Source organism: Cololabis saira, chromosome 18, assembly GCF_033807715.1.
Source record: "Cololabis saira isolate AMF1-May2022 chromosome 18, fColSai1.1, whole genome shotgun sequence".
In the NCBI taxonomy this organism is placed as follows: domain Eukaryota; kingdom Metazoa; phylum Chordata; class Actinopteri; order Beloniformes; family Belonidae; genus Cololabis; species Cololabis saira.
In genome coordinates, this window is record NC_084604.1 from 10,876,962 (window position 1) to 10,889,318 (window position 12,357).

Genomic DNA, 12,357 nt, shown 5'->3' on the forward strand with positions numbered 1-12,357 from the left:
ACTCAACAGTTACTCAGTACTTGAGTAGTTTTTTCACCAATTACTTTTTACTTTTACTCAAGTAATTATTTATATGACTACTTTTTACTTCTACTTGAGTCATATTATTCTGAGGTAACAGTACTTTTACTTGAGTACAATTTTTGGCTACTCTACCCACCTTTGGTTAAAATGTTCTTTCGTGTAATTTGCGGTGTTGCGCTCTTTTATTTTGAAGGTACGCACCGGAAGTGGCCAGGACCACCGTGTTTAACTTGACGCGCCGCTGAGCTCAGCTGGACATTACTCTCTGACAACCACCGCAGCGGCACTTCGCGCAACTTTCTCCACGGCTGCTGTTTCCTCGGGACCAGGTAAGATTCCTCCCGACGTAAACGGAACATAGGCATTAGTTATTAGTGTCACACAGAGAGGAGAGCCGCGCTGTGTGGGACCTGCAGCTGCAGGTTAAACTGCAGGAGGCCCGGGCTGAGAGCAGACGCGCCTCAGCCGGTTAACAGGTGGCGGAGCAAACTCTGCTGTCAGGTGATGCTTTAGAGACTTCAGAGGGGGTTAATCTGCCTTTAAAGTTATCTTTGAGCTCGTATAAACTGGAATATATCTGTATTTTTAATTTTTTTTTTTAAATCATCAATTTTATGTGTGATGAGTGGCTTCTGTTTTAAATCCAAACACTGACGCACTTGAGAAAGCGCTTATGTGTAAACAAGCAGCAGCATTTATCAGCAGCCGCTGTGACATCTCTCACTTTCAGCTCCCGATCCACCTATCCATGCTGGGGTTTGATACGCGGATCAAATTAAATTATCAGTGATTTAAGATGCAGAAATCTAACTTTTTGTTTTATTTAAAATGAAAAACAGCGGATGTATGTGTATTTATGTATGTGTGTGTGTGTGTGTATGTATATATATATATATATATATATATATATATATATATATATGTATATGTATAAAGGCCTCGAACTTCAACGAACTTCCTTGTTATGAGTCATTTTGATGCGGTTTGTCATTTAGTATAAATAGTGGAACATTTCCACTTTGGGTTATCCACCGATCAACCAATGATCGGAAAGTTAATTTTTTATCATTTCCATTGTTTTATATTCTAAAGATAGGAGTTTTCGTTGTGTTTTTTTTCTTCTTTTTGGTTTTACTGACTACCTGTCAAACATATAACAGGAATTTGTTATTCCATTTCACTGAAGGCTTGATTAAATAATAAAAAAAATGGATGATCTGTTACAGAAATGTTCCTATGCTCTGAGATCACATCTAAAGAACATGAATGATTGACAGGGATGGTAAAAACACTTGAGGGAAAGTACCAGCAACACAGCGCAGAAGTGCCCTGATACATGGATACAAGATTTTTATTCCCAAATCCCAGTCAAATGATGGTAAGATTGTTACAAGTACAAGTATATTTCTGGGTATTATTTAGTTTCAATTTGTTATTACTAATGTTATTACTTTTATGCTGAAGCTGGTAGAAGACTTTGGACTACTTTATAGTTATAGATCAACTCAAGGATCACCTGGTCTGTCTTTATCTGTTTCAGTTGATCGAAATTCATTCATTTATTTTGGCTTGTATTGCTAAACTGTAGAGTAGGTAAGGTGGAAATACCAAAGTAAAGCATAAAGCGTCTTTGAGATCTTTTAAAAGCGCTATATAAATAAAATTGATTATTATTATTATTATAAATAATTTCCAATTGCACTCAAATCCACGAATAAGCAAACACTTCTTAACCACTGCTGTCTTTTCTTTTTTTTCATATCAGTGTTTCTATTATTAAACCTTTATTAAACCAGGAGCATTTCATTGAGATCTTTTTTACAAGAAAGTCTTGGCTAGAATGGCAGCAGCACATTACAAATACAGTTGAACAGCAGTAATGGTCTCAGCGTAAAACAGTCCGTCAAAATATGTATCAGCTTGCAAATTCCTTAAAATGACTTAAAGCTCGTTCAGCAGGGAATTTCAAGCAGTCATGAAGCTGATTCAAAGCAACAGTATGTGTGTAGTATTTTTAAGTAAATCTGTGCAAATCCATTAAACGGAGCGCCGGGCAGATGTTGAGATGTGAGTCACCTTGAGAGGGGAGGGGATGTGGATATGATGGGAGGCGTCCAAGAAACTCCTTGTTAATAAGAAGAGGATATCATGTATAATAGCACGTTTATTAGTCTATAAGAGGACATGATTGGAGTAGTGCTATTAGAAGTAATAAGGGATATTTGCTCCTTCTTGACTTCACCTGTTGTGAATGACTTAATCGTGTTTATTGATGAATCCAGACTGGACCAGGTTAATTTCCCATGAATTACTGCCCCTAAAGTGCCAGTTGAAACCTTAAGATAGTTATCATACAGTAAATGTTTTCCTAGTAAACGCAGCTTTAATTATTGTAACTGCTTTTAGTTATTATTTTTTGTTACGTAGTCTTTTATTCTGTCCATTTCCTCCAGATGGCTCCTCAGTGCCCGTCATGTTTCTGGTATCTCTCCAGCCGTGCACGTTGTTACAGGAGCAGCTGTCCATAAAAGCTAAACACTAGAGTGTCTTAATTTCCCAGACCTTTGGCTAAAATCCAGGCCAAAACTCTTCCTCTGATGTTCCCTTTTTTTTGTTTTGGGATTTATATTTCTGTTAGTGTTGTGTCAGAGTAAAAGTGCAGCCTTGATAACATTGATCTTAGACATCTTCCATAAGGTGTTAAAACTAAACTTCAAAAGGAATATTTGTTTCATGCAGCATTAACAATTAATAACTGCTGTGTCCAGGAGGAGCTGAATTGGCTGATCTCTGTCCTGGTTTACCTTTTCGTTGTTTGATTTGTTTTTTTAGGGAGACTTAATGAATTTGAAAGGTTTTGCAGGTGCGCTGGATTTCTTGAACAGGCAGATAGGATGATGATTAACTGTTGCATCCGTGTTTAGTTGAACCACTGCCGGTCCAAAATCAGAAATAGGCGTGATGTTCTGGAAAATGCAAAGTAAATAAATAGATAAGAATTCAATAGTAAATGTACTTTCCTTTCATAGGGAATGATATCCCCCTACGGTATGTAACATTTTTGTCTGGTTAACTTCATTTGGTTTTTTATTACACATCTGTTTTTGCATCTCTGATCTGGAAAACAAAAAAGCCCAAATGGTTTTTTGACGGTTAAGGTTCACATTGTTGTACTTTCCGAAGTCTTCTCACAACATTGAAAAGACATTCTGGCAGCAAGCAGTCAAGCGTTTTTAAGGCGGTATTTCTGTGTGCAGGAGTTTGGGGTTGTCGCTGTCCCCGTTTTCTTTTCCAAATTTGCCAGAGGTTCTGTACGAGGACAGGTCAGGACCGTCTGCTGGTCAGTACCTGCACCCTCGTCTTCCTCAGCCTTCGTACAGAATGTTGTTGTGAATTGTCTTGTTGAGAAATGCACGGACGTCCCTGGAAAACGTATCTTCCTGAAGGCAGGAAATGTACTTCTTCTACATGAATGCCTCTATAACAGAGTCGTAACGGAGCTTTTGTCAAGGTAACTCATAAAACCCTTTACCCACGGGTGTCATTTTGGCTTTTGAGGCTTAATTTCTTCTCTGAACACATTTGTATGACATAGTTCATTCCTGATGCCTCTAAGCCCAGAGATGTCAATGATGGGGTTTGGAAAAAGGTTAACTCATGGCTTCTTTTGTTTGCTCTGTAAAATCTTTAGCGACATATCTCAATGTTATTTCTTTTACTGTATGCTTTACAACAATTTCCCCACGTCATTTCTTTACCATATGGTTGTATCAGATGAACAACAGCTCTTAATGCAGTGTCTCCAATTAGTTCTTTATGCAATTAAATCCTTGGATTGTTACTTACAGCTAATTTTGCTTTTTGGAATTTTGGAACATGTATATGTATACGATATGTATATATATATATATATATATATATATATATATATATATATATATATATATATATATATACATACATACATACATACTTACAGCAAATTTTGCTTGAGGAACATGTATATGTATACTATATACATACATACCGTACATACATACATACATACATACATAGACACATACACGTATTAAGCGGTCTATGTTTCTCGCAGAACAGTGTTATTAACCCTATAATACTGGATGTATCATATCCGGTACATTACATTTTGAAAATGTGTTTTCTGACTTGGAGCTGCATTCAGGGTGTATTTTTCCTTGTTCTCTGGCTCTTTTCTTCTTCCATGTTCCCGCTACTTCACCCTTACTGTATATAGTCATGAAGGACTTCTTTCCGCTGAGCTGCTTCGCATCCGCTTCCGCCTGGTTTTAAGGAGGCAGGGAGATTTTTGGGATGGGAATATGACACGGCCTTGAGCTTTTGTGTAATCTGGCTAATGGCCGGGAACAGTTCTTTCTTGCCACCACAGATTTTTTTCTTTATTTAGCTTTGATATTTTTTTTTTAGCGGGGGTTGTTTTATATGCTACAGTATTGGGAGTAATACACACTTCAAGCGTATCTTTATGTGTTTGGATTTTAAGGTGTATTTGCTCCTGGGTGTCCCAACTGAAAAACTTTTCTGTTTCATTTTTTGTTTTTAAAGAATCTTCTCAATTATCATTTGAGTTTATCAAGGAGGGGGAAAGATACATGTAGCAAACCTCTGCAAATCTCTAAATGTTGCGGTTCCCTTTAAATCGGTGCGTAATCTGGACTACTAGTACATTTTATCATTATAATCAGCCTAAGAGGCATATAAAGTTTTACAGCTTATGAATGTCCAACACATTTTGACTTAAATTTTTTTTTCTCCGTTAATGTTTCTGCTTTTGCAAGGCAGTACTGGTGTGAGACAAAGGAGACATAAAAGAGTTTTTTTTTTTATGTCCTTGAGGAACATTTACCAGCTGTTGTAGTGCTCTGGAGCGGATAAACCTTCCAGTTTGAAACTGCAACCAGCGAGCTGATGTTAGCAACGGCAGGATGAGCAGCGTACTCCGGGAGGAGGGAGTTTTTCTCTCACAGTAATCTGCCAACTCCTAAAGAGTGCGACGGCGAGGAAGTCTGAAGGCAAGGTCAAAGCTTCAAAAGAAACAAGAGGTCGTCCACATCTGCTTTAAGCCTGAAATGCTTATTACAAAATGTTTTTTTTACTCTCTTTAAGTGACTCATCCGTTTTAGGAGGAAACTGATCGGCTGCAAACACAAGGTCACTGGAAACTCTGAAAGAAGGCGACTTGGAAAGGATGCCACTGTTTTGCTGCACAACCTTTTTAATTACCTAGAGCCATATATAACTGTAATCACCGCCATCATCTTTTTAAAAATGTTTGTGTGTAAGTTTAAGAGTTGCGGATAAGGCTTTTTAATGCTGATTCTTCTTTTTTTTTTTTCTAAATTAAAACTTTTCTTTTTATCAATAATCTTTAAAGCAACACAAAAGAGCTATATGCCGAGGTTAGGTTGCTTGTGTATGCTATACAATATTGTTTGTCTGGTTTCTTCCTCAGTTACTCTCTTTCTTCTCCTCCATCTTTACTCGTTTGTGTCTATTAACTTGCTCTGCCATGGCGTTCTCTGTAACACAGTGAATTATTTTCACTATTGCCGCTTTTGCACTAGGACTTACTTGGCCCGACTCGGCTCGGCGCGGCTTTACACGGTTCCACTGTGTGTTTTCGCACTGCCAGGGGAGAAGCGGGCAGGTTTGGGTGAAGCTGCTGTGACGTACTCGATTGCGCAACACCTTTGTTCACGTCAGCGCTGATCAGAAATCAGCTGGAGCCGGAGCGGCTGAGAGTAAAACAGCCCGTCTACATCGCTTTTTTAATTTTTTCTCGACAGCCACCAGGTTTATGAACATCTGCACCTCAGAGTTGGATCACCAAACAGACGTTTTGTGCTTTATAATAAAATCGCCGCGAGCCGCGGGTCGCCTCGCTCTGACTCCCGCTTCCTGATTCAAACGTCTGACGTCCCCGCCCCCCGACCAATCGGTGGCGAGGAGGGTGGTGACCTCAGAAATAGTCCCTTCTCAGCCCGCTAAGAACCTGGCTGAAATGGTTACAGAAAAAAGTACCGACTTGGAGCGGCTCTACACGTCTCAGCCCTAGTGCGAAAGCGCAAAACGGGGCCATAGCGGGTAGAACCGGGGAGAAGTGAGACTAATGCAAAAGCGCCATATGTTTGACACAGTTCAGTAAATGGATACGCAGTTATCTCAAGAGACCAACGGGATGGGGGTCCAGTTACTTTAGCTGTTTTTTTGCAGATAGCAGAGAAATTAGAAGGCAAGTGGTCAGACAAACTTCCCAAAAGTAAGCAACGATTCCTTCCAATAAAATTAAAACCAATATTTTAACATGAAACAAAAGGGTTTTTGTGCTGCTTTAGGCTAAGAACGTTTATTTTAAAGGGGACCTATTATGAAAAACAGGTTTTTTCTTGCTTTAACATATATAAAGTGGTCTCCCCTCAGTCCGCCAACTCAGAGAAGGAGGAAAGCAACCAAATTCTGCAGTGTCTGTACAGCCGCCTGGATGATCCGTCCAGTGTGATGTGGATCTACGAGCCGTTCAGATTCTGCGCATTTTCGTTACGTAACTAAAATGCAAACTACGCCCACAACTATAAAACCGTGTAACTGCATGAGAGTGTCCGACTATCACGTAGCACTGCGTGACATCGGACGCTCTCTGTCCATCTCCCTCCAGCAGCTGCCACTTTATTGAGGTTTTTGTAGTGAAATGAGGAGGAATCATAGAGATAACTTCTCATTTCAACTAACTGGATCAGCCGTTCCTCATCCATGACTGTTTCCTACAGCGCTTTCAACCGGCTTTCAACGTGAGCGGCAGGAAGAGAATAGAAGCAGGGCGTCCAACAAATGTTCAGCTCAAAACGGCGCGCCGTGCTGCGCAGCGGTGCGTCGCTGCGTCGCTGCGGACAGTTAGTACAGTCCAATAGAAAATAAAGCAATGAAATTGATTTTGTCGCTGACGCTCGCTCGCATCGCATGCAGTTATGACACGGTGTTAGGACACGGTAACTCCGCCGGCCGGAGCTTCCGCCATTTTTTCATAGCGGTGTATCGTGTCATTCAGGCAGCCAATCAGCACAGAGCCTCATTATCATAGCCCCGCCCACTCAGAATCCCACATAGATAATGAGGTTAGAGAATGGGAAGATAAAGACATAGTTTAGAGGCTGAATTTCTAATTTATTTAGCAAAAACAATCAAAAGCTTGTTTTTAAGACATTCAAGGCCTTTTTAAAATAGACATTAGATGCCATAATAGGTCCCCTTTAAGCAGAATAAAAAAAATTTAAATAAAACGGATATAAGTTAAAAAAGTATATAACTGATGGAGTGCATTGTGGGAGATTACTGAAATGCAGAAGTTCGTAAAAGCGTTTTCATCTTCGATTTAATGCAACAATTTTAGCAGTTTGTTCCACAGGTGAGGAGCATAAAAGCTGAACGCTGCCTCACCGTGTTTGGTTCTAACTCTGGGTACAGAAAGTAGACGTGGTCCTGACGACTTGAGAGTTCTGGTTGGTTCATAAGGGACCAGGAGATCAGAGATGTATTTCGGTCCGAGAACATTCAGAGATTTATAAACCAACAGCAGGATTTTAACATCTCTTCTGTGACAGACAGGAAGCCAGTGTAAAGATCTGAGAACTGGAGTTAAATGGTCCACTCTCTTGGTCTTAGACCCCGTCCACACGTAGCCGGGTATCTGCTAAACCGAAGATATTTTCCTACGTTTGGACCTGTCATCCACATGAAAACGCAAATAAACGAATGTTTAAAAAAACTCCGGGCAAAGTGAAGATTAGATGCGTGTAGACAGAGACAACCGGAGTTTTGCGTTTTCGAACGTCACATTATGCGCCAAAACAACAAATCTGTTCTGACGTGCGACCTTTGTTTACTACAGAACTACAGATGATCCAGCATCAGTTCTCCAAGCTATTTATTAAATAAATGGTCTCTGCTCTTGACCACCGTTTACTGCGTTACACCGACACAGAGCCTACGCCGTAGGGTACGCGGGGACGCGCACCGTACGCCGTACCCTGCGGCGTAGGCTACGGCGTAGGGCTGCGTCAATAACGCGGCAGCTCCGTGGCGGGACACGGGGGGGACTCGGGCTCATAACCGAGAGGCGCGCCTGCCGGGGAAGCTGCGCCGCAGAGGCGCAGCTTCCCCGGCAGGCGCAGATGATCTACAGGTTTAGAATGCTTATGAATGTGGTCGAAAACGCAGATCTTCGGTTATGTGTGGAAGGGATTTTTTTTAAAAACTATGTAATGTGGATACAAATAATTTTATAAACGGAGGGGGCGAAATATTCGGTTTTAAAAATACCCGGCTACGTGTGGATGGGGTCTTAGAAAGGACTCGGGCAGCAGCGTTCTGGACTGACTGCTGCTGTTTATGGATTTTTTTAGGGAGACCCGTGGGAACAGCGTTACAGTAGTCCAGTCTACTGAAGATAAAAGCGCTGAGTCATCAGTCCTTTAATCCTCCATATGTTCTTTAGGTGATAAAAGGCTGACTTCACTACTGTCCTAATGTGGCTGTTAAAATTCAGGTCCCAGTCCAGAACCACTCCCAGATTTCTGGCTTGGCTTTTTTGTTTTTAGCTTCACTGCTTGAAGCTGAGTGATGACTTTTAATCTTTGTCTTTGGCTCCAAACACTATTATTTAAGTCTTATCTTTATTTAACTAAAGAACATTCTTGCACATCCACTCTTTAATTTGATCAACGCATTTGGTCGATGTTGAATTGGTCTCCTGGCGACATCGTTATGTAGATTTATGTGTCATCTGCATAGTTATGATGACACATTTTGTTCTTTTCCATAATAGCATATAAATATTAAACAACAGAGCCCCTAGAATTCAACCTTGGGGAACTCCACACGTTAGTTTTGTTAGGTCAGATTTGTAGTAACATAAAGACGCCTAATAGTCCCTGTCCTGAAACCAGGTACCAGTGCTGTACCAGAAAGCTTTGATAGGACCAGACAAGTCAGTGGGCAATATAATTAAACTTCAAATATCTATTTCTTTGATTTCCTGGTCTTTAAAAACGCCATGTCAGAGAATAAATTATAAACTCATCGACGATTAAGATTAAACCAGCTTTATAATGCCAGTCAATGTCAGTAATTGCTTCAAAATGATTTTTAAAGAGGGCATATTATAGAAAACATTTTTTAAATGTGTATTTTGATTCCCAAAGTCATTATCAAAAATAAATTAACTCAACTTGTTACTTTGAGTGTGGCCAACTAAATCTGAAGAGAAGGTATTTGAGTTAGTTCAGAATTGCAATTTTCGGTGACATCACAAATCTCTGCTCATCATCAAAAGCTAATGCACCGGTCTCTCAGCGGTATTTTAGTCAAAGCATGTCACAGATATTTCACCAAGACTTCAGGGATTGTGTAAACTCTGGAGAAGGACAAAACAAAACACATATAGTATGTCATCTTTAAGACAACCATTAGTGGTAGATGGGAAAGGGATTATTTCATGAAATTAAGAATGAGGATTGGAAAATCAAAATAATAAGTTAAGATGCTTAAACAGAAGTGTAGAGGGATACTTTGAAACCTTTTAGTTTGACATCACGAGCAATTAATTTGTACTCAGACTGAGAGGCTGATTAGTTCCCTCTCTGTTCTCACATACGTTCACACAGAATCTTCAACTCATTTCAGACAACCGGACACTAGACACTAAAGAACCAAATGTAAAATCACCGTGTTTTCCTTTTTATGATGGCAAAACAATAATCAGTTGAAAAGACATGTGGACGTTTATTTTAAGGCTTAGGCTATTTACACCCGGGTGCAAGTACTGATGCGTAGGCTATTTACGCCCTGCTACTAGAGCTGGGTATCATCACTGACCTCCCGATACGATATGATTCCGATACACTAGGTCCCAAGTCGATACGATTTCCAATACGATTCGATACCGATATTCTAGTTACAATACCAATTTTGCTTTGGCAATGGAAGGGATTCTCAAAAAAAAAAAAAAGGGTGGCGCCCCACCCTGACTGGTGAAAAGAAGCGGCCTGCTCACTCCTCAAGTAAGAAGACTTGTGCTCAGTGCAGGGTCCCGGGGTTGGTAGACGGAGCAAAGGACTGACTTAGGTAGGAGCACTGGGTGATAAAATGGTGATGATTTTTTTTTTTAAATCGATACTTGGATTTATGTATCGATAATCGTTCCTATACATGTATATCGATATTTTTAACCCACCCCTACCTGCTACCAATATCAATGTATGCCATTGTAGGTTAAATACCCCATGTAATGCCACATGGAATGGCTTCAAACCTACAAGCAGCTCAACAGTGCTACACCACTTTTGATGAACTTCATTTAATCTCTTCAAAATATCAACAATGTTTGCCTGGCTCTATTGTTTGACATGGTTCCAATTTTAGAGTGGCGCACATGGGCAAGTGAAAAAGCGCCTTCTGTTGCAGACACGTTGGACAACGCATTTGGTGCAACAGGGTGTGAATAGCTCAGCTAGTGGGGGCTTGCTATTTGTACCTTGGTGCAAATAGTCACTCCGTAATTTTAAAAGGGCATGACCAAGACCATCTTTAAACACCCATCCTTAGTTATTTCCTTCCTTTCTTCCTAATTTTCATGTGGTTCATATTCCAGGAGGAAGATAAAGAGTCTAATTCAGTTTTTTTCCCCAATCACCAGGAAAATAGGTTCCCATGTAGCATTTATAGAAATAATCATATTGTTTAATATAGCATTTTGGGTAAAAAAAAAAAAAAAAACATATTGCCCTCACCAGTTCTTAAACAATAGGGTAAATACAACACAGAGGAACAACATCACATGGCATTGTGCTGTCTTTACCGAACTAACTAAAACCAAGTAAATGCCTGTAAGAAACTAACTACACCCCATCATTCAGTAGTTTGTACATGCACCTCTGGTAGCAATAACCCGAAATAATTGTTTTTGGATGACGTTTTCTGGCTTTCACATGGAGGTATTTTGGCTCACTCTTCTTTGCAGTCATTCTTGAGTTCATGAGGCTTGTGAGAATTTGTTTATTTACAGTTCTCATAAGATCTCCGCAATATTTCAATCAGTTTGAGCTCTGGACTTTGTGTAGTTGCAACGCTTTGGTTCTTTTTTTGCTGGAGCAATTTGTGGTGGACTACTGGCATCAATTTCCCTTTGCATGACCTAGCCTGGCTTTCGGACAGTAGAAGCCCATTTCATGACCCATCTACCCCCATGCTTGACAGCTAGTGCGAGGCGTTTGTTCTTATCTTCCTTCTACAATGGTCTTCTCGGTCCCCCTGCAGGTGTTTTCACCTGCAGCTTCTTTAGGGAGAAATTGCTTTCAGTCTGCTCACCAAGTAGATATGATTAGCAGCACAGAAGCATTTAGTTTGTGTATCACTAACAGCTTTATCATTTTTTGCGTGGTTATTGTAAGGAAAAAGTAATGACACATTTCACCACGATATGTTTTCATGTTCATCTGAGGACGGATTTTTCATATTCCCAACATCTAGTCAAGGAGTAGAGGATAATTGATTAAGTCTTAGGTTGTAAAAGTGTGAAAATACTTTTCTTTTGTATGTAATTAAAATGATGTATCATATTATTGGTTTCATATCCTTTTTATAAGAATTGAAATCATTTCACTATGAAAAAGATACGATAAAACCTTTTTTATCCCACTTGTTGGAAATGTCCCTGTTACAGCAGCAAAGATATATAAATAGTATATAGGTTGAAAAGGAAAAGGAACGCACAGTAGGAGGGTCATAAATGAGAGGACTAAAGATAAATATAAACCAAATAACTTGTACAAGAATCTTTACAAGAGTGGGTAATAATGGACAGAGTGTTAGTGGTTTTCAGTCCAATACATTTTTTTATTTGTGATTAATTCAAATAATTTAATTGTTAATTGCAGAAATATGTTCTTAAATATTCTGTTCAATAATACAGAAGCAGATAATTATCTTTGCTTCAAAGAAATCTTTGTAGTTGTATTATAACGTGTAAAAATCATGTTCTGAAAGCCTCCAGAGGGCAAACTTTGGCCCGAAAAGCAACAAGTGACATTGATCTGAGTAATTCTAGCAAAAAATATTGTTCAGTTACACATTAAACATCGATGACAACTCTGAGAACAGTTAATTTATCCGTACCGCAACGGCTGAACGTATCCCAATAATTCTGACGTGGGTCGGCTGAAGGAGCTGGCAGCCACAGCCGACTCTGACATACAAAGTAAGTGTGTTCCCATTAAACTTTGAAGGGGAATATGGCGGCGC

The 12,357-nt window shown here is 39.7% G+C and overlaps 1 protein-coding gene across 1 annotated transcript in view; it reads left to right on the forward strand.

Moving 5' to 3' along the window:
- Positions 1 to 285: 285 nt before the first annotated feature.
- esr2a (estrogen receptor 2a) overlaps positions 286 to 12,357 on the forward strand; it is a 34,311-nt gene continuing 22,239 nt past the window's right edge. Inside the window, exon 1 of the mRNA XM_061707308.1 lies at positions 286 to 353. The gene's annotated coding sequence lies outside the window, so the exon portion shown is untranslated. The remainder of the gene's footprint in view (positions 354 to 12,357) is intronic.